Source organism: Clarias gariepinus, chromosome 21, assembly GCF_024256425.1.
Source record: "Clarias gariepinus isolate MV-2021 ecotype Netherlands chromosome 21, CGAR_prim_01v2, whole genome shotgun sequence".
NCBI lineage: Eukaryota > Metazoa > Chordata > Actinopteri > Siluriformes > Clariidae > Clarias > Clarias gariepinus.
In genome coordinates, this window is record NC_071120.1 from 6,122,501 (window position 1) to 6,143,704 (window position 21,204).

Consider the following 21,204-nt stretch of genomic DNA (forward strand, 5'->3'; position numbering starts at 1 on the left):
TTTCTGCTTGGATTGGCTGTAGTGGAGCCCTTTCATGTGGAGTGGGAGAACCCCGTTTTTGGACGAGGAGGGGTTTATGATCGGTGACCACAGTGAATGAACTGCCAGACAAGAAATGTTTAAAATGTCTTACAGACGAAACAACTGCCCAAAGTTCATGGTTAAATGTAGACCATTTCCTTTCAGAACAGTTGAGTGTGAGGCTTGTGTAGGCTATAACATGTTCTTTAGTGTCCTGTTTTTGAGCCATTACAGAGCCGATCCTCTCCTGAGAAGCATCTGTGTACAAGAAGAAAGGCTGTGTGAAGATGGGGTGTGCCACAACAGGTGGGTGAGTAAGAGCATGTTTCAGTGACTGAAAAGCATCCTCACATTCAACAGTCCATTTAAATACTGTTCCTTTTTGTGTGAGAGCCTGCAGTGGTGCAGCAATCACAGAGAAGTTTCTAAAAAACCTACGGTAGTACAGTAGGAACACAATCCAAGAAACGCTCTCACCTCTGTGGTTGTTCTAGGTGTAGGCCATCTGCGAACCTTTTCAAGGTTTCTCGCATCAGGCTGGAGTCCTTGGTTGGAAACTACATGTCCCAGGAAAATCACTTGAGATTGTGCCAGGTGACACTTCTTGGCTTTTAACTTGAGGCCAGCTGAGCGAAACCGGCTGAACACTTCCTTGAGGGTCTGTAAGTGGTCTACAAAAGAGCGACCAAACACAAGGACATCATCCAGATAAATTAAACAGTCCTTCCAGTGCAAGCCATGAAGAACCAGCTCCATCAATCTCTGAAAGGTCGGTGGGGCATTAGTCAAACCCATAGGCATAACTTTAAACTGGAATAGGCCACTGCCTGTATTAAATGCTGTTTTCTCCTTGTCATGTGGCTCAAGTTCAACTTGCCAATATCCATTTGATAAGTCCATAGTGCTGAACCAGCATGTACCTGACAGACTGTCCAGTGCATCTGCTGGGCGGGGCAGTGTATATGAATCTTTAATGGTGACTGCAATTAATTTTCTATAATCAATACAAAATCTGTAAGACCCATCGCGTTTTTTGACGAGAACTACAGGTGAGGACCAAGGGCTACAACTTTCCTCAATTATGTCTTGTAAAAGGTGCTGCTGCACTTGTCTTTCCATCTCTGTTCGCTTATTGGGTGATGTCCTGTATGCTCGCTGTTTGATTGGTGAAGATTCTGATGTTTTGATACTGTGTCGGACTATGTTAGTACGTCCATAGTCTTGGTCATGAACGCTAAAAACGTCACTGTAGGTCATTAGAAAAGTCTAAAGTTGTTGTCTTTGCTCAGTAGTAAGGTCTGTGTGATTAAGATCGACTTTTGGTACTGACTGATGGGGGGAGGACCCTACTGTCGCCTTAACGGTAGCCACACTAGGTTCCACAAAACAATAATCATCGTCAGTGTCTCTGCCTACCGGATAAAAATCTCCTAAGCGAGTGTCACATGGAAGTTGCAAGACAGCCATAGTTGGATTCATTACCCTGACGTAAGTCAGTCCTGCCTGTACAGGGGCTAGTGTGCGTGCAACTAAGAGACCTGGATAACTAGGTGGATCTGGCTCTAAGACACCTGTATAGTCAACATAAAGATCAGGTACACCAACAGCTGGTTGAATCTTAGCTAAAACCGTCATCTGTGACAAAGCAGGAATAAAGACAGGACCTAGGGTAACTGCGCTGCAGCTTAGAGGAGCTGCCTCAGTAGCACACAGAAGGGGAACACTAGTGCGATTTCCAACTTTAAAACTACCTTCCCGCAAATCTACTACTGCGTGATGGGTGAGCAAAAAGTCCCAACCTAGGATGACTGGTTGTGTAATATTCCTGACCAGTTGAACTGTGTGGGTGAAAGTTTCAGTACCTAACCTGATGGTTATAGGAAGTGTGCCTAAATTATACAGTCACCAGTCACTGCCCTAGGATAAAGCAGAGAACGTTGCATAGTTCTAGTCCTCAAGGATGGAATAGACATCCTGAAAGCTTCACTAATTAAAAATATGGCAGAACCTGTGTCTAGGTAGACATTGGTGGCAATGTTCTCAATAATAGTCATCACATAGCGTGTGGGCGTTTTATATGAAGGTGGCAATACCTGTTGGGCCTCATCACCAATAGCAGCAGACACTTGGCTGCATCTGCTACCACTCTTTTCCCTGATCCGTGGAGTCTTAAGTAAATCTCACATGATGACTCCTCTCCGTTGGGATTAGGTGTCTTTCCCTGGCTGAGTGGGCTTGGTGTGAGTCATAGCTGGACCTGCGTCTATCATAAGGATGTGATGAGATGTATCTGGAGGAATCATGTTGATGTGCATATCTGTCCGTGGAATGGTCAGGAGATCGCCGCCTGTCTGGGCTGTAGTGACGAAAATGATCGCGGCTGCTGGAAGAATCATACTCACGATGATTTGGAGAATATGTAGAGGTAAGCGAGTAGTGTCTGCTGCGGCGATCTGGAGAGTATCTTGAATTGAGATGGTCACTGTGTGACCTGTTTGATCTGTGATAACTGGGTGCAGATGAATAAACAGCACGTTCCGGAGACACCGATGGGGAGCTTCGATATCTCTCTTCCACGCTCAGGTCTCTGTTCAACTGCAGGGTCATACATGTGTCTGGCAAAGTCCTGGGGAGAGCGGTAACGAACAAAATGGGTGCAATGTCTCCATTCCGCACCTTTTTTTTGCGGTGAAAACCCGAGTTGCATGCCTTGGCTAATTATTCCGAAAAAAATTGGGGAAGAAAAATAAAATAAACGCTGCTGCCACCAGTCTGTAACCCTTCTTGTCTGACTATTCTCCATTCTCTGGCTGTGGGTAAAAAGCAGGCTACAGTTGAGTTTGCAAAACTTATTTTATTAAGCCAAACAGCACGACAGTCTACAGACTTCTCTCATGTGCTTCTCACATCGTGTCACTCTCTCACCTGTCCCCCTGGGAACCCAGGACAGGTAACTTGTTAGTTCCTTTTAATATAAGTAACATAACCAATAAATTAAATATTACACATGCAGAGATATAGACAAAATAATAATAATGCACTGTAAATAATAATTAAATAATATTAATTTCTAAATTAAAACATAAATAAATAAATACCATGATATGCAATACCTGTAATAAATAAAAAAATCAATGCAGTAAACTTAAAATAATCCAAAATATATTGTTTGTAGGAACTGAGGTTACATATAAATTAATACAAAATATAAAGTAAAAAAAAAACAACTAATTAACCTGCACTTAAATAAAATCCCAAAAGGTAAGTGTTTTCCGCTTGTGTGTGTGTGTGTGTGTGTGTGTGAAGGTAAAGTAAGATGAGAGGAGGAATCAGACCCCACCTCTCCCTCCTCTCGTCTTACACAGTAACCCCTCCTCCTCTCTTATTTCCTCTCTCGAAAACCTATATGAGGCAAGAGGAAGAGGGGTGTGTGTGTGTGTGTGTGTGTGAAGACAGGAGGAGGTGTGTGTGTGTGAAGGTGAGAGAAGGGGAGAAGGAGCATGGTGTCCAATGACACACGTGCGCACACACATAACGGCAGGCTGACACATAGAGAGAGAAAATGGATCTTTAACCTCTCTAATTAGACTTTGTTTTGCATTACACACACGTGTTACAATAAACAGTACACGCGTGCTGCACACACACACCCATACAAACACAAAATAAAAGATGTTTTACAAGCACACACGTGGTCACAGTGTTATAGTAAATAGTACACGCGTGCACAGGTGTTGATTATACCAGTAAGAGATGCGCACTTTTTTTTACCTAATCCACTTGCTTTTCAATACAGTTTATCCATCCGTCAACAAGCTTTTGTGTTTCCTCATAAAAAATTTTTTTACTCCAAGCTACAAATGCATGTTGTCTTCACTCCTTCATCAGTAGTAAATCACCGTACTCAAAGGGCTGCTTTCAGGTAAAAGTCCGATGGTGTGAGATCAGGACTATAGGGAGGACGTTTTCTTTTTTTTTTCTTTTTTTTTAAATTTAGTCCTGTCCAATTCTTTTTCCAATTTTCTCCCCAATCTAGTCGTGTAGCCAATTCCTCCCCGTCACTAGGGGGCTCCCACATTAAGGCTACTACTACCACTCAGGCGGGAGGGCGAAAGCTATCCCGTGTTTCCTCCAAACCACGTGACGCGAGCCGACCGCATCTTTTCAAACTGCTCGCTCACGCACCGTTAGGGGCGGAGTAACACACTCGGAGGAAAGCTCTAGCCACCCCTTCCGCGTGCGCGAGCTCACAGACGCCTCTGATTGGCTGTAGAGCCGTGATTAATGTGGGAGCCCAAGTACCTCTCATCCCTCCCCCCCGAGAGAGCTCTGTGCCTCCGGCTGTGAGAGGAAAACAGCATCACCCGGGGTTCGAACCAGCGATCTCCGGATGATAGGGCGAGCGCTTTACCACTGCGCCACTCGGAGGCTATGGGAGGACGTTTTAACACCTCGAAAACAAGTTTTCTGCAGTATTGACAGTGTGGGCAAAAGTGTGCGATGTGCATTGTTGTGCGAGATCACAACAAAGTCCTCTGCGCTTAATCTGAAGTTTAGTCTTGAGCTCTTCAATAAGTATCTCACTGTAACAAACACTGTTGACTGTTTAACCTTTATCCTGATAATGTTCCAATAATGGACCTTGAGAATCTCAGAAAACCATAAGCATTAATGAATTTTCCATTTGACTTTACTTTCCCGCTGATGGTTGACTTGATGTAGTGATGAATCCGTGTCTCGTCACCAGTAATGATTCTCTTCAAGAAACTTTCGCCTTCCTTAGAATATAGCGCTGAATGTTGTTTTTTAGATATCCAAACACTTCTGTGTTTACGCCTTTCTGTGTTTGTCTCAGCATCATGTACAACCAAAAACCAACAAACAAAAAACGAATCACTTATCACTCTGATCTTCAGCGAAATCACAAACCATGGGCATATATTTTTGCTCACACGGTAGTCAGAAATGAACTGATGCAACATATTCACACCTACATGGCAGCGACTGGGGAGACAGTAGGTTTTGGTGCCATACTCTTTCCATTTTCAGATGATAGATTGAACAGTGCTCTGTGTCTTCATGATGCTGTTTGTTCACTAATGTTCTCTAAGAAACCTCTGAGGGCTTCACAAAACAGCTGAATTTATACTGAGATTAAATTACACAGCTGGATCTGTTTACTAATTAAGTGACTTCTGAAGAAAATTGGTTCCACTGGTTTTTAGTTAGGGGTATCATAGTAAAGGGAGCTTAATACAAATGCAAATTTCCTTCTACTTCACAAGTATGCCACTTTATGTTAGTCTATTACATAAAATCCCACTAAAATACATTTATGGTAGTTACGTAACAACATTTTCAAGGGGTATGAATACTTTAGCAAGGCACTGTATGTATGTTTGATGAAGCCATGACTTAGCTGTGGTGCGAGAGAGAGAAAGAGAGAGAGAGAGAGAGAGAAAGAGAGGTTTTAAACACATTTTATTGTGAAACAATAAAGAAAAAACTGTTGTACATTTTTTCATATATATATATATATATATATATATATATATATATATATATATATATATATATATATATACACACACACACAGACACATGCATACACACATGCAGTATTTACATATTTACAACTTTTTTTTTTATTTATTTTTTTATAAAAAAAACACCCACTAGACCCCCCACCCCACTTCCCTACTATTAACAAGTTTTTTTTTTTTTTTTTTTAAGTTTTTTTGTCCGTTAGTTTACAGTTTTATTTACAGTTTGTGGTATGGTTTCAGCTGTTGTCCATTTTTTCTTCTTCTTTTTGAGTGACGGTTTGTTTGTTTTTACCTGTTGTGTTAGTTTTTTTCAGTTTTTTTTATTGTTTTTACTACCTTTTTCCTCTCAGTTTTTGACAGCTGTAGGAACAGGTTTACCTGCTCCCCTATGCCTACAGGTGTGTGTGTGGTGCTGCACCCGGCCTCTTCACTCTCCTGTACCGTGCTGCTCAGAGTCTGACTGCGGGTTTTCCGCTTATTTGTCAGTTCTTTGCCGGACGTCTCCTCCCGTTTTCTCCTCGGTTTTGTTGTGTCTTTAGGTGTCTGTGGTGCGTCGGGCAGCTCAGCCTCTTGTGACCGACATCCCCGCACTCGAAACATCTCAGCGGCTCCGTGGTGGCAAAGACGGTGTAGCCACTGTTCCCCTCTTTACACCTAAAGTTCACATTTAGTGTCTGTTCGCGGTTGTTTAAAATCATTGAAACTTGCCGACGGAAGGACAGGACGTGCCGCATGTTGGGGCTTCTGCACCCGAGCGGGATAGCTCTCATAGGACCGACAAACGTCTCGAAACGGGCCAGCTCTTTCTTTATTGCCTTGTTCTTTAAGAACGGAGGCACGTTTGAGATCACCACCCTCACTGCGGGGACAGACAGAGGGGTGACTTTAACCGCAGCTCCTCTCACACGTGTTCCGCTCTGTGTCAGTGCACACGCGAGGTCGACACTGGTTACAAAAACCACCACGGCTTTGTTCATCCGGGAGGCAGAGTAGATGTTCTCACACCCGACCTGCTCCCCCACCGCTAGCAGCACATCCTCAATCTGCACGCCGTCCTCCGGCACACACCTGACACCATGCCGGAGGGACAGAGTCAGAGGCCATGATGCCTGCTCGCTCTCTCTCTCACTTCAAACTTTTACTAAAAAACATTTACTGATTAAAAAAGAAAAAATTAAATAAGCAGTCTCCAGAGAGTTTGGCAGGACGCTAAACAGCCTTTCACACGCTCCCTCACACCCAGCGCATGCGCAGAGAGGATCATATGAACTCCAAGAACACAGTTTAGACAGGTAAAACCAGATATTTAGAGTGAGAAATATTTTAGATATATTTTTACAAATTTACATACGCTGGTGTGAAAAACTATTTGCCCCCTTCCTGATTTCTTATTCTTTTGCATGTTTGTCACACAAAATGTTTCTGATCATCAAACACATTTAACTATTAGTCAAAGATAACACAAGTAAACACAAAATGCATTTTTTAAATGATGGTTTTTATTATTTAGAGAGAAAAAAAATCCAAACCTACATGGCCCTGTGTGAAAAAGTAATTGCCCCCTGAACCTAATAACTGGTTGGGCCACCCTTAGCAGCAATAACTGCAATCAAGCGTTTGTGTTGTAATTCAGCTTCATTTAAGGGTTTTCTAGCATGAACCGCCTTTTTAAGGTCATGCCACAACATCTCAATAGGATTCAGGTCAGGACTTTGACTAGGCCACTCCAAAGTCTTCATTTTGTTTTTCTTCAGCCATTCAGAGGTGGATTTGCTGGTGTGTTTTGGGTCATTGTCCTGCTGCAGCACCCAAGATCGCTTCAGCTTGAGTTGACGAACAGATGGCCGGACATTCTCCTTCAGGATTTTTTGGTAGACAGTAGAATTCATGGTTCCATCTATCACAGCAAGCCTTCCAGGTCCTGAAGCAGCAAAACAACCCCAGACCATCACACTACCACCACCATATTTTACTGTTGGTATGATTTTCTTTTTCTGAAATGCTGTGTTACTTTTACGCCAGATGTAACGGGACACGCACCTTCCAAAAAGTTAAACTTTTGTCTCGTCGGTCCACAAGGTATTTTCCCAAAAGTCTTGGCAATCATTAAGATGTTCTTTAACATTGAGAGGAGCCTTAATGTTCTTTTTGCTTAAAAGTGGTTTGCGCCTTGGAAATCTGCCATGCAGGCCATTTTTGCCCAGTCACTTTCTTATGGTGGAGTCATGAACACTGACCTTAATTGAGGCAAGTGAGGCCTGCAGTTCTTTAGATGAGGTGCTTTTGGTCTACTTCTCTGTGTCAGGTAGCTCCTATTTAAGTGATTACTTAAGGTGTGGCAGTAATCAGGCCTGGGGGTGACTACAGAAATTGAACTCAGGTGTGATAAACCGCAGTTAAGTTATTTTGTAACAAGGGGGGCTTGAAGGGGGCAAATAGTTTTTCACACCACTGTACACTTCCTTAGTATTTGGTAGAATTTCCCGAAATTGTTTCACTTGGGCTAAATTTTTCAGGTATCCTTCCATAAGCTTTTATAATAGTTTGCTGGAATTTTGGCCCACTTCTCTTGACAGAACTTGTGTAACTGGGTCAGGTTTGTAGGTCTTCTTGCGCGCACTCACCTTTTCAGTGCTGCCCACAAATTTTCTATGGGACCAAGATCAGGGCTTTGTGATGGCCACTCCAGTACCTTGACTTTTTTGCCCTTAAGCCACTTTATATCTAATATGGAGGTATGCTTGGTGTCATTGTCTATTTGGAAAACCTCTTTGCACCCAAATTTTAACTTCCCAGCTAATGTCTTCAGATGTTGCTTCAATATATCCACATAATTTTCTTTTCTCATGATGCCATCTATTTTGTAAGGTGCACCGGTCCCTTCTGCAGCAAAGCAGCCCCACAACATTATACTACCACCTCACAGTTGGGATGGTGTTCTGAAGCTTCAAAGCTTCGCCCTTTTCCCTCCAAATATAGCGTTTACCATTATGGCTGAACATTTACAATTTTGTTTCGTCAGACCACAGGACATGTCTCCGGAAATTAAGGTTTTTGTCCCCATGTGCAGTTGCAAACTGTAGTCTGGCTTTTTTATGGTGGTTTTGAAGTAATGACTTTCTCCTCCCAGAGTAACCTTTCCGCTCATGGTGGTACAGGACTCGTTTTACTGTGGATAATGACACTGACTTACCAGTTTCATCCAGCATCCTCACAAGGTCTTTTGTTGTTGTCCTGGGGTTGATTCACATATTTCGCACCAATAAAACATTCCTCTCCGGGACTCAGAATGTGTCTCCTTCCTGAGCAGTATGATGGTTGTACAGTCTCATGTTTTAATTACTTGCATATTATTGACTGAACAGATGTATGTGGGACCTTTAGGCATCTGGAAATTGCACCTAATGGTGTGCCACACTTGTGGAGGTCTACAATTCCTTTCCTGATGTCTTGGTGGATTTCTCTTGTTTTTCCCATGATGTCTAAGAAATAGGCTCTGTGTTTGATATGTGCCTTTATATGCCTCCACAGGTGTGCCACCAATTAATTTAAATGGAATCAATTAACATATCAGAACCGTCTTAAGCTCAGAATGGAATCATCTGGAATTTAGTTTTTATTTAAAGACATAATAAACTTAGTGTATGTATACTTCTGACTTTGATGAAAATGAAAAGAAAAATACATAAAAATTCTCCCTCGCTCAATTCTGACATTTAACAAATGCAAAAAAATCTGTTTATATTTATTGCTCTAAAACATGAAGTTTACTCTGATTTAATATTTTACAGTAAAGAAAAAAAAGTTTTTGTGTTTTTTTTCTGAAGTGTATGTCTTGGTTTCCACTATATATCTGGTTAACATAGTTACATTTCCTGTTGTCTCATCAGTATATCTAATACAGTCTCTCAGCACAAGCAGTCACACATCCACACGCATGACACTAAGTGCGGAATATCAGTCAGGCCTTGAGACTCCACTAGACTTCAGTGCTACAGTGGTCCAATACATCATGTCCTATAGTCTGGATAAGGATCTTAAAGAGGCACCCCACCTGTACCAAACCATAGAGAGGGAAGACAAAACCCACAGGAGACATGCTCGAGACATGAACACATACCACACACAAAGAGAAACAGACTGATCGTGTTCTTTACTGTGTGATGTTTTAAGACATGTAATTTCATGTTCTAGAACGTTAGAATTGTTCTGGCTCAGTGTACTGTGTCCCACCCTGCTGTGTATGCTTCAGGCAACTGTAAACATCATTCTGAGACAGTGATGATTCAGCTTTTAAGAAGTTAGGTTACTTGTCTTTGCAAGTCTTTAAATCAGGCAGTTATTAATTATTGACTTGGTTTGAGTTGCATAATGTGTTTATACATTATTATTTTCAGTTTATCTGAAGTGGGACTGAACTGATAAATGTGTAGATTCAAATTAATCCATGGGATAACTGTAGATATAAAGAATTTCTCATACCTTTTTGGACCAACTCCATTAAGTCAAATTGAATTAGTAAAGGTAGTTGTTCAGCGGTTACTTTCATAAATCACCTCATAAGATTAGAAGACTGATATACTGAAGATACTAAATAAAACATTTAGAAACCTGCTCCTCTGAAGTAGTTAAATTGAACTGCAATGTTTCATAATGTAGGATGTGGTGCACTTTTTAGCTTTCAGATTAAAACAGAAACGGATAATACAGCTGAAAAACAGAATAGGACTACTTTTTAGTACTTTATTTTAATATACCCAATATACAGTACATATCTTAAAACCACTTAAGATAAGGCAAATCCAACACAATTATATGTACATTTGAAAAGAAAATTTAAATAAATAAATAAAATCAGTGGCCAGTTTTATGCAACACTTATGTTACAAAGGCCAATTTAGGTTAGATTATCCTTATTAATAAAGCTTAATAAAGTACACAATGTAATTCTACAATAATAAATAAATCAATAAATAAATCCAAATGCTTGCATAGTGAAAATGTGCTTCTGGTTAGATTTTAACTGTAGGTACATTGCCTAGTACCTACAGTATATATATATATATATATATATATATATATATATATATATATATATATATATATATTCTTTTGTGCACTTAAGTTTTTTTTTTTTTGGAAATATATATTTTTTTTTTTCGTGCACGTGAATTGGGTTTCCCATGCGTGCATCGTGTTTTTTGTGTGAATTATTATTGAGGCTATTTTGATTACATATAAGCATTTCACTGCATATCGTACTGTGTATGACTGTGTATGTGACAAATAAAATTTAAATTTGAATACATATGTGAATCCTGTCTGAAACTGACTCTGGGGGTGTAAGCGAACTGTAATCTGCTGACTGTAAACATGACATTGAATAAGGTGACATTGAATGCTGATTCGGTATTGACATGACACAATTTTGCTACACTAATGAACATTATTTGGATTAGATGCCCTGGTATAGATTAGCCCTCTCTCCAGGGTGTACCACGCCTCATGCCCATAGTCTCCAGGAATAGGCGTCAGGCTCCCTGCCACCCTCTGTTGGACAAGTGGTATGGTAAAATTAATTAATTAATTTAATTGGCTTAGTTAAAACTGAAATAAATTATGCTGTTTGCTTATTCAAGGTTAAACGAGCAAGAGGTTAGGTAGTAGCATACATAAAGAAATAAAGTGTAAATTCCAGTTAATTGTAAATGTTGATTATTGACACATCTACTGTAAAAGTATATTTCGTATTGGTCTATCATTTTCCTATCAAATAGCATACAGTATTTACAGGCAAAATCAGGCTCAGATCAAGAGTAGTCGTTCTGCTTTGTTACAGTTTACCTTGGGGAAGAAGAAACCTGTCTGTCCTGTGCCATTATTTTCATTTTCTAAGAATGGGTGTGTTCACACAAAACATATCATGTTGTATGTTGAAAAAACAAACATTCAAAGGTCAACATCATGAAATGAAATCAAACACTTTGATCTGTCATCATAAGCAAAAATAAATAAAATTCATACAAACATGCTGGAGGTTTGCTATCAGTGTGTAAAGTTTCTAATTTTGTATCCATGAAACATATTTTGCTATTTTTTTTTTTTTGGCTATGATTCTCACTCATCTTCTATACCGCTTTATTCTGTATTCAGGGTCGCGGGGACCTGGAGCCTATCCCATGAGACTTCGGACACGAGGCAGGGTACACCCTGGACAGGGTGCCAATCCATCGCAGGGCACACACACATACACTCACTCATTCACACACTACAGGGAACTCCAATTAGCCTATTCTGCATATCTTTAGACTTTGAGAGGAAATGCCGCCATTTAGCGCGCAACTTTCCGCGACTTGCCGCGAGTAATGTTATTTTTAATATTGATGAAATGAGATGCCCAAATTCATGCTTTAAAAGATTCTTATATAGTTTTTGTAATGTCTTAACAGGGACAAAATAATGAAAGGCAATGCCTTAGTTTAAATGGTTTTGAAATGAAGTTAATTTCCTGATAGTGGGCTATCTGATAGCGTTAACTATGCGAATGTCCTGATTCGTGAATATGCCAACATACCTTATTTAAAACGTAAAAATGTGTCGCCATCATCAGAAGACATGAATGAACATACAGTATATACAATGCGACAGTGCGCACAATTACAGTCATCCCTCTTCTCACCTTTGATGTAGGTGTGAAGTTATCAAACCGGTTTCGCGGATGGGGAAATTGGCAGAATTGAGGGGTTTAAAACTATTTAACTAAACCGAGCAGACGTCTCTGCCTAAAATGTATTTCGCCAGCAAAACATAGAATAAATAGAAATAAAATGTTTCATGGTACCAATCAAATCAGACTTCATAATTACTTTAAGTGTAATTTACAAATTTACTGAATATATTATGTTTTTATGTGTATACAGTATGTGTTTGTATGTGAATATATTATATAAGTATGTGTTTGTGCGCCCCTTATATGTAACATTCATATAAAATGCAATTCGTGATAAGTGTATTTGTGGATATGTATGTAACGACAGAGGGGCAGAGCCGCACATAAACTGGTTAGAACTGGCCGGGTCGTGATAGCGCGACACTCCATGTGACCATTTGGTCGCACAAGTAAAAGGTGTCAGGGCCAAAGACAAAGCGCACTGGAGAAGACACAGGCAAAGCCCAAGCCTCTGTCTGTCTAAGACACCGGCAAGAAAGTGAGGGCGAGACTATGGGATCAAATTTCCATCAAAAGTATTGCGGTAACAGATCTAAAAATAATAAGCGTAAATAAAAGAAAATGAAAGACTCTTAAAATTATAACGCACAAAAATTAAAAATAGGTGCAAAGTCATTTAGAAAAACAAACAACGCGGTCACGGGTCGAAAAATAATAAGCGCAAATTCCAAATGTAAACCCATTACAAATTATATTGCACAAAACTGAAACACGAATTCAGCATTTTTCGAGTCACAAACAAAATCAGGTTTTCCGCTCATATTTAAATTTGTTGTGTGCTTATGCTCCTTTCCCTTTTGCTCACATTCTCATGTTTTGCGCTTGCGTTTCAAAACTTTGCCGACAGAGTTTGATGTAAATTAGGGCGGGCTTCAGTGTCACTATTGGTTAACTAGTCCGAATTGACAGCTGCTCCTCTAGCCAATCAGTCGAAGGGGGAGATTACGTCACTCCAGCGCGACCCATGACTTCTGTGGATAACTCGTACAGGTATGAAGATGGATAGCCCCCGTCAGCTGGCAACTGCTGGACAGTCTCAGGTAATTGGCCTTAATTGTTTTTTTTGGGGGTTCCCGATACGTTTCTTACGTGCGTTATAAATATTTTCTGCAAGCTTTATGTTGTACCGAGTATCAAATAATTGATCACTTTTATTTATTTTGGTATTTTTACTTATTATTTCATGTATATTCTCAGGCAGTGACAAGGCTGCTTTTAGAGAGACTCTTGTCACGATTACAGGAGGTCATGCAGCGCTTGCCTCTGGACCTGGATTATTTATATTTTATTTGCACAAATGATTTGACATTGATCACTTCACATGCAAGTCGCGAACATGTGCCTCACGACGTAATGCAGTGCCTTTCAAACCTGTGTTCTGTTCTTTCTAATTGCCTGGACACGAGACGTACCCCTTCAGTTGTTGTAAATGAAACTGCTGGACCAACGGGACGTCCCAAAATCACTGTATCTGAACAGCATCTCAGACGATTGATAGAAGTTGGTCTGACTGTATCTTGCATTTCAAAACTGCTTGGCATGTCAACACCAACCGTGGAACGAAGAATGCAAGAGTTTGGTATTAGTGTGAGAGGAACATACAGTCAATTGACTGACGAGGAGTTAGACAATCTTGTGGTTGCAATCAAAACAACATCACCACACTCAGGCTACAGAATGATGAGAGGACACTTGAAAGCTCGTGGTCATCGAGTCCAGTGGAGCAGAGTCTGGGATTCTATGAATAGAGTTGATTCAGCTGGAGTCCTTGCTAGATTGTCACAACTTGGACATGTTGTGAGAAGATCATATTCAGTTCAGGCTCCTCTATCCCTCATGCATTTGGACACCAACCACAAGCTGATTAGGTACTGTAGGGTAAAATATTTTTGTAGACAATATTTGTACAGCAAGATGTTATTCTGTTATTAAAACTGTTTAGGTACCTGTGTGCATAAGAGGTTTTCTTTTTTTATATTCAGATATGGCTTAGTAATATTTGGGGGCATAGATGGCTACTCAAGAAAGGTTAGTGGTGGATCTTTATTTGTGTGACCTCTGTGTGTACCATATGTGTGATACAATCATGAATTAATTGTGTAAGATGGCAATAACTTAACTAAATTATTTTATTAGATCATGTATCTGGGGGCCACAAACAACAACAGAGCAGAGACTGCTTTAGGTTTCTTTCTCGAGGCAGTAGAGAAGCATGGAGTTCCTTCACGGTATGTATGCACATTTTAGTCTGTATGTCTGTCCTTATTAAATGTATTGTCTTAATGTGTAGGGTAAGAGCAGACCAAGGTGTGGAAAATGTGGACATAGCAAGGTGGATGTTCACTGTTCAGGGCTGTGGCAGGGGAAGTTTCATTTCGGGGAAGAGCGTTCATAATCAGAGGTAATTTTGTGTTACGTTAGTGTAGGTAATGTATTTGTTCTACTCTTTGAATTATAAATGACTAAGAAATAAGGTTGTTTTTGTCTCTTACATTTAGGATCGAACGATTGTGGAAAGACGTGTGGATGTCGGTTTCAAATGTGTATTATGATGTTCTACATAGTTTGGAAGAGAGTGGTTCTCTTGACCCATCAAACAGCCTTCATCTCTTCTGTGCACATTATGCTTTTCTTCCTCGCCTCCAAAGAGACCTAGAGACCTTCACTGATGCATGGAATGACCATTCCATTCGTACAGAACAAAATCTTTCCCCCAATCAGCTGTGGGAAATAGGACTTGCACAGAATGCAGTCAATGTTTCATGCGACATGGAGGTATGACTAATGATTTTATAAAAAAAAAAATTTTTTAAAGCACAACAGAATGTATGTTATGTCTATACTGTTCATGTTGTTGTTTTCTAATTCAGGACCTCAACATTTTTGTGCAAGACAGAACTTACCCACTGGAGGAGCAGAATGTTGGAGTAGTGGTCCCTCAGGTGGAGTGTCTGCTCTCTGAGTATGAAATGGCTCGACTAAGGACAACCATTAATCCAGTATCCCAGTCTAGAGACTTTGGACAAGATATTTACTTATCTGTGTTAAATTTTGTTTAGCAGCTTCTTGAATAACATACTTTGAAGCTCAAAACATCAGACTGTAAGTTATGATTTTTTTGTTCTGCAAATTTTCCAGTGTAATTTAACAACTGTGAAGTAGTACGCAGAAAAAAAAAAAATCGTAGAATTGTTAGCTTTATTTTTCTTAATGTATAACTAATGTGGTAAATGTGTGTATGCACTCCTTTGACATGACAAATAAAAGCAATGGCTTTTAAAAGTTTATTATTAACATTGCCAAATACCTACTGTAGTGGCAAACTTCTACACCAAGGTTCCCTTAGAAACACTAACATATCAATGAAATGCAACGTTAGTACCTTAAAACAGATATAAATTTAAGAAGAGCTCTGTAACAGAGCGGCTTGATTTAAACAATTTGAACTGCAACTGCAAGTTACATAACTTGTATCAGATATAAACTCCAGAAACAGCACCCTTAGCAGGGGCTAACTTTTTAAAAACATTTCAGAATTGGAATTGCAATTTAAGTATCTTAATGTAGATAAAATACTGTAGACCTCCAACAAGTTGAGATAGGAAATATGTTAACAAAAACTGTAACACTAAAGCATGTGGTTTAAGAAATAAACTCAAATCCAGCACCTAGAGGATGTTTAAACCCTGCTAAATGCTCCCCCTGATTTTATGGCTTGTACAATGATGCGTTTAAAGTCTTTATATGTTGTCATGTGTGCCACTGGAAAGGTAACTGTATTAGTGCAGGCGCTCACTATTGGGTAGCATATGGTGTGCTGTGGCATTCTGATTTGACAATCATGGTCAAACCTTAAAATTATTTGAAAAGCTTTCTGTTCCGAAAGCAGTAGTGGCTTATGCCCTTGGCCTGTAATCCACTGCATGACTCTCGGAACAGTGAGGTCGGATGGCTCGGTTTCCACTTCTGCTGCATCTTCAGCAATCTCTATAGTTTTGAGTAAAGAAAGGGGGAAAACAAGCAAACAAGTGTTACTGCAACAAAGTACTGAGTTACTCTGCTTTTACAGCAATACTTTGTTACACTGAAAAGACTGTTGATCTTAAATTTAATTTTCTAAAAAACTCTCTTTTTTGATCCCAGCTCAGTATCTCAGTTTTGATGCAGAAAGTCATATCTTGGACAGCCTGAGAGTGAGTAGTGTTGGTCAGTATTATTTTTGGATAAACCATCTCATCAAGAACATTAATAATAATAATTAAAAAAATGTACAATACAGTGCAAAGCCCACCTCCACATTCAATTTCTTGTAGGAAATCTTGAAAGTAGTTTATAATTTTGCTCTCTACCGAAGCCCTTGAAGTTCCTCTCGCACTCATTTCAGGAGCAACACTGCTGAGAATGTAGTCAGCATCCGGCTGGAAAAACAACAAACTGTCAGTAAAACAAAAAATTAGTGTTCGGTTCAAAAAAACAACATTATTACAAACATTTGATTTACTGTACAATCCTCCCCAGGAACAAACAGACTCTTGCAAAGATTTGGATGCTTCTTAAGTATGTCCAGCAGTCCATACAGCTGGAGGCCTTTGCGCAAGTCTCCAAGCATTGGTGTAACTCTAAATGTTGCATGGAGAACAATTGCGCTTGTGGAGAAAACAAAAAAGTGACAAATTTAATATACAAAAAAAAAAGAAAAAAAATGTGCAAAACTAATAACCAATATAGCAAAAGTTTGTTAAAGTGGTAAGTTAACAAGCAACACTGAATCGTCTTTCAAATGTCCTTCATGACACAGACTGCTTAAAAGATTATTGGAAGGGCAATTATGTTCCATATTTACCGAATTATGGCATCTTTTTGGTCTATGTTGAGTGGTCCTGTGTATCCACAGCTGATAATTTCATCTGTAAATTCAGTCAGATCAGCTGTCTCTTCAACCTCATGAAAAATAGTAACAACAGGATACCAAATTAACAGTACATTATTACTTTGTGATAAAATGCAAACCAACAATGCAATATACTACAGTACTCAGAGTGAAGTTAACTTTGAGATCAACAGGGAGTATTCAATATCATCTACATCATCCTTGCAAATTCTGAGGACATCAACCTCCCCAGTGGTGAGATAATAGTAGCACCACTCTCTTATGAAACATGGGGCTGGGCCACCTTGAGCTAAGCTAACTGCAAAGATCTCTCCAGCAGTCCTATTATTCCAAAGTGAGATTATAAAAAGCACTCAGTCAATGCCATTACACATAATTAAGAAAAAAAAATAGCTACAAATGTTACAAACCTGAAGAGACCATTGTCAAGGTCACTGTTGGAGTACTGTGGACTCTTTGCTCTCTGACCCAAGAAGAGGCGTTTTTCAATGCCACTGATCATTTCTTAATAATATATTAAGAACAAAACTGTGTAAATTACCAAATAAATGTTATTTCTTTTTGTTACAGCTTTTCCACTTTTATTATACTTAATAACTCGCCTGTAAGAAACTCCTTTCGCAAAGCACCAGAGTCGATTCCAGCTTCGCCAATGAAGGTTACCTTTAGCTGGTTGACTGGATTTCCTTTTTTTTGTCTTTGCCACTGCTTGAGCCCCCTCTCTAGGAGATTGTCCCGTAAGACACAAATGCGAAAGTGGTTTTCTGCATTTACTCGGCTAGCAAGCAGCTCCAGAAGACCCTCTAGACTGTGGCAGGAGATATTGAGATAGTAGCCAACATAAACACTGTAACGTTTACTGAATTTTTTTAGACTTTTATTGAAAAAGTTTACCATAATACTTGTTGAGAGCTTGAATTGCCTGTCGTATCATCAGTAATACAAGGATCATCGTGTAAAAAAGACTCCACTGTAATGTGGAGAGAATAAAGTGTTTATTTTTCCTCCAGTGGCACATGTGGCAATAAAGCACAAAGATTTATAACATATCTGTTTCCAAGAGCTATGTTTTCTAAAGTGTGTGTAACTCACATAGATTTTGTTCTCCACAAAGGCTGGCATGCAGTTCAAGATTGTCCACAGGAAACTTCAGCTGACATATTGGGCATGGTAAAACAAACTACAAACAACAACAACATATTAAATAATATAAAAGCACCATGGGTTAGAGAAATGTTTTATTAGGGCTGGAGAGTTTTAATGCCACATTACCTCAGATGGAGAATTTTCTTGTTTCATCTCATCCAAATTGCTTTCTGAGACAAACTGGACTTCTGTCTTCTCCAACAACAAAGAAATTAAAAGCATATCATACAAAGCGCTTCATCATAAGTATGTGATTAGCAATCTACTGACAAACATACACTGAAATCATTTGGTATTCTTTTGAAGGTTTGAACACAGTTCTAGATCTAATATAAAATCAATGTGGAATGTTAAATTAATAAAAATTAAACATTTAGTCGAAATACATCATGAAATCAGCAAATAATTAAACAGCATTACTCCATTACCTCTTCATTTAAAGATGCTGAATCATGTGACTTGCAAACCTGAATGTGGAGAGCCAGCACCTGCAGGGGCATGCTTTTATTGCACATTTGGCAAGTAGCCTTTGGCATTTTTTTGAATTCTCTGGCATCATTAGGGAGAGGATTAAGGTCCAGTTCCTCTTGCAGAGGAACTACATACAGCATTGTCTTTCCAGATGCAGAGGCAGTTTTGATTTGGGATCCAGTGTAACCTTCTGAGTCTGGAGGAATAATGTTTAGCCGCCTTACACCACACCCCCCTATAAACAAAGATAGAATTAACATGACATTTTTCTATAACCAAATACATACTGACTTAAGTGATAATAAAGAAAAATTGTAAAGTCACCAGTAGCCTTATAAAGCATCCATCCTCCACTCAAACCCTCCAGTTTTGGGAATGCTTCATACAGTAAGCTGGAAAACTATTAAAAAATGCAAAGAAACAGAAAAGATTTCTTTTAACTAGTGATTCTAGTATATAAACTACTTTTTTTTTCCCCAAAAAAAATACAAACGGACTACCTTACCTATGAATGTGTCATGTCCATTGTAATTGAGATTGTCCTTTTGCCAAGCCCTGCTTGCACAAGCTTGAGTTCATGTGAAGGTGAAGGGGTGGTCTCAGAATTTTTATCCAGGAGATACACATTTAAATCATAAGGTTTAAATGCTTTTGCAGGCTTGGTATGTGTTCGGGATGCTAAATGTATTCTTTTTTTCCCACAGATTGCATGTCTTCGAAACATGCTAGGAAAGGCCCTAGAAGGAAAAGAAAATGTATTTATTTTTGTTTTCCAACATAAAATTAATGTTGGTAGATAAATAGTCATAAAAATAATTTCATGTTTAACTAAGTTTGTTTAACTTTGTCAACTACTGTACTGTAAGGGGTTAACTATGTACAGAGTGCCTGCAAATTAAAGATTTTAAGTATTTGATTGGGCATCCACGCTCTGTGTGGCCAGCAAAATGCACCTGGCCATGTCCTGATCAATGGTGGTATTTGTCTGTCTTTGTTCTTGCACTGCTGTCTGCTGGCCCTGACCCTGAACTTGACCTTGTGGACGTGGTGTTACAGGACTCTGATTTAGAGTCTGTGTTAGCACAGAGATGAGGCTCTGTGCTGCACTAACCACATCCGGGTACTCTGTCTGCTAAACACAAAGTTAAAATTAGAAGTAATGCAAGTATAATGAGAAACAATGGAAAAAAAAAAAAAAGTTTATATTGAGCATTCATAAGGTATTCAGAACACTTCAGTTTTTACAATGTTGTTATTATATGGTAAAATAAATTCTTTTTTACTCCACAATGACAACACATAATTTGGCATATTATTAATGAATGAATGAATAAATAAATAAATAAATAAATAAATAAAACACACAGATGTAAGTATCAGGGCCCTTTGCTATGACATTTTAAAGGCTCAAGGCTACACTGTTACGGCTAGCAAAATCATGCATTTTATTTTTTTGATATACAACCAACAACCTTTAATAATGCCTTAAAACCTGCTTACTAAACCTAACTAAAAAGACACGTGTTAACGGGCTATACTATGTAACCTACTCGGTACAACATAAAGCTTGCAGAAAATATTTATAACGCACGTAAGAAATGTATCGGGAACCCCCAAAAAAAACAATTAAGGCCAATTACCTGAGACTGTCCAGCATTTGCCAGCTGACGGGGGCTATTCATCTTCACACCTGTACGAGTTATCCACAGAAGTCATGGGTCGCGCTGGAGTGACGTAATCTCCCCCTTTGACTGATTGGCTAGAGGAGCAGCTGTCAATTCGGACTAGTTAACCAATAGTGACACTGAAGCCCGCCCTAATTTACATCAAACTCTGTCGGCAAAGTTTTGAAACGCAAGCGCAAAACATGAGAACGTGAGCAAAAGGGAAAGGAGCATAAGCACACAAAAAATTTAAATATGAGCGGAAAACCTGATTTTGTTTGTGACTCGAAAAATGCTGAATTCGTGTTTCCATTTTGTGCAATATAATTTGTAATGGGTTTACATTTGGAATTTGCGCTTATTATTTTTCGACCCGTGACCGCGTTGTTTGTTTTTCTAAATGACTTTGCACCTATTTTTAATTTTTGTGCGTTATAATTTTAAGAGTCTTTCATTTTCTTTTATTTACGCTTATTATTTTTAGATCTGTTACCGCAATACTTTTGATGGAAATTTGATCCCATACGAGACACGCATCAGTTTAGCGCGTGCTCTCGGGTTAAAGTGCACAAAGCACAAACTCTCTCTCTCTTCCTATAAATCCTCGGTAAAGGCATAAGCCCCGAGAACATCTTTAGTTTTTTGTTTCCAGAATCCCGTCCGTTCTCGCATAGACAGCGGAGCTCTGGTTATTTTGTGTTAGTGTGTAAGTTTCTTAATTAATAACACGCTATA

General features: G+C 39.2%; 3 long non-coding RNA genes across 4 annotated transcripts; 1 reads left to right on the plus strand and 2 right to left on the minus strand.

The window, feature by feature from the left end:
* The first annotated feature begins 12,794 nt into the window (after positions 1–12,794).
* Positions 12,795–15,579, plus strand: LOC128509148 (uncharacterized). The gene is made up of 6 exons (XR_008355998.1): positions 12,795–13,337; positions 13,495–14,165; positions 14,280–14,325; positions 14,434–14,698; positions 14,796–15,072; positions 15,168–15,579. It is a non-coding gene; the product is annotated as an uncharacterized LOC128509148 (long non-coding RNA).
* Positions 15,580–15,594: 15 nt separating this feature from the next.
* LOC128509150 (uncharacterized) lies at positions 15,595–17,279 on the minus strand. Its single transcript, XR_008356000.1, has 4 exons — positions 17,141–17,279; positions 16,799–16,943; positions 16,589–16,715; positions 15,595–16,284 (listed from the first exon to the last, which is right to left on the minus strand). It is a non-coding gene; the product is annotated as an uncharacterized LOC128509150 (long non-coding RNA).
* Positions 17,280–17,834: 555 nt separating this feature from the next.
* Positions 17,835–20,976, minus strand: LOC128509151 (uncharacterized). Of its 2 annotated transcripts, none has more exons than XR_008356001.1 (6): positions 20,446–20,976; positions 19,311–19,542; positions 18,461–19,205; positions 18,281–18,368; positions 18,083–18,158; positions 17,835–17,996 (listed from the first exon to the last, which is right to left on the minus strand). It is a non-coding gene; the product is annotated as an uncharacterized LOC128509151 (long non-coding RNA). The 2 variants fall into 2 exon arrangements; XR_008356002.1 differs by lacking the exon at positions 20,446–20,976 and adding an exon at positions 19,759–19,894.
* Between the last annotated feature and the right edge of the window lie 228 nt (positions 20,977–21,204).